The 1,858-nt window shown below is 42.4% G+C and overlaps 1 pseudogene; it reads right to left on the bottom strand.

Moving 5' to 3' along the window:
• Positions 1–218: 218 nt before the first annotated feature.
• On the bottom strand, positions 219–830 carry LOC147445790 (shikimate O-hydroxycinnamoyltransferase pseudogene; annotated as a pseudogene).
• Positions 831–1,858: the final 1,028 nt, after the last annotated feature.

The following is a 1,858-nucleotide window of genomic DNA, read 5'->3' as shown; positions in this document are numbered from 1 at the left end:
GGTGTCAAAAATGGACCTTTGAATAATGAAAATGCATTTCAATTAAAAAAAGCATAGTAAGGACAAATTTGTAAAGCTTTGGCTAGCCAAACAAGGTGAAGAATCACATGGGTGTTCTAAGACAAGAGAAACTCACATGCCCATTGAATCAATCTTAGAGAATAAAGAGAAGGACCTTGCAAGCTAAAAATACTTATACAAAAGCTATCATGTCCATTTCATACTAAAAAGAGTACTAGGGGCAATGGAGACAAGCAAAACTGGTAGAAGGGTTGCTCAAAGGTGGGCATGTGGTGGGAGGCAAGGGCAAGGTAAATGGAGAGGCCACCACCACCAGAGGGGCTAGGAAGCATGAAAGGGAGGCCTTCAAATGAGATGCCAACAGGTCCCATGAAGATGGGGCAGCCCCAACCAAAAGTTACAATCGTGGATGGAAAGGTGGGTCCAAGAGGTGATACGGACATTAGGAGTACAAAAGGTGTGGGCACCTTGAACAAGAAACTCTAGGCCAGGTTGTAGCTCCAAATAATCAAGTTCTGATAGTAAATATTCATCGTCCATACGTGCGATGGCCTCCCTAATCCTTTGGGCACCCACACTTAGTGGGCCTTTGTCTAGCTCACCGACTTGTGCTATGGGTGTGGCAGTGAAGATGGCATTGCCAAAGTAGCCTCTTGGCAAGGCTGGTTGCAATCGGCTTCTCCCTTTTATTGCTATGTACAATTTTGTCTCTTGTTTCTCACTCAACGCTCGTGCCCTGACACACACCTCCACACATGTGTTGCCACTGCCTCGTATGTGTTGTATGTCACCCCTCTTGTTCCATCCATTGTCGTCGCTTGTAGCTCCACAACTTGCCAACATTAAAAAGCTCAATATCAACAATTTTCCCCAGAAAACACCTTAAATTAGCACCACACAGTGAATATGTTCAAATTAAACAAAATATGAACATAATATTACAATAAATTATGAACAACTGTAACGGAAATCGTCACTTGTTATTGGACTAACAGGCTACAAAAGAAAATGCTTGAGACTTATTCTAAGAGCTAGCCATCAAAGTTGAAGTTCTGCATGGGTGTGACTGGCAGTGCTCAAAAAAAAGCATTTTCATAATCTCAATTTTTAAGATTAAGGCAATGAGGCAGCCAATATTTATGCCAAAATGCTAGATTTTTGGGAAAATTACACTATAACACTACCTTATGTTATGCAATTGAGCAGCCAACCATAATTTTTACCTCTGCTCGAGTGAGAAGGAAAAAATTGCAAGCCACATTGCCGTTCGTATTTGTAGGCCCACTGTCATTATGGTGTGAAGAGAGCTTGTTCTTGCATTTTGCCACTAAATTTGGTTGTATTGCAATGCCGCGATCATATTTGCTAGAGGGCAATAGTGAAGGGGGAGGTTGATACTCGATTTGCGAAAATGTTGGTGTAGATGGGTCATGCGTCCGCAAAAGGGTACGGTTGATAAAAAGATGACGTTGAATGCCTTCCCCCCTTTGCTATGTCTGCCCATGTGTTGACGAAGTGGGTACTGGAGATCCCATCAGCAACATGGTGCTCCATCCCCACACCAAGCGAGGACCCTCCTCATTGAAAGAATGTTACCACTATAGATTATTTTTGTCGACTACTGTTACGAAATAAACCAATATGGTGCATAATAATTACATAGGATGTGGTCACTCTTTCGTGTAGGTCACATGAGGCACATGTTGTTTAAGGGCAAGAGTGTGTGCAAAATCACCAAAGTCATTGATAATGGCATCGATCTCTGCCTCAACAAGAAGCACACCCTCGACAATACAATTAACACTAGGTTGGTAATGGGACACTTTTATGTCCTGTT

Source organism: Adiantum capillus-veneris, chromosome 12 (genome assembly GCF_014529385.1).
Source record: "Adiantum capillus-veneris isolate H3 chromosome 12, ASM1452938v2, whole genome shotgun sequence".
Taxonomy (NCBI): domain Eukaryota; kingdom Viridiplantae; phylum Streptophyta; class Polypodiopsida; order Polypodiales; family Pteridaceae; genus Adiantum; species Adiantum capillus-veneris.
This window is presented reverse-complemented; position numbering and strand designations above follow the sequence as displayed.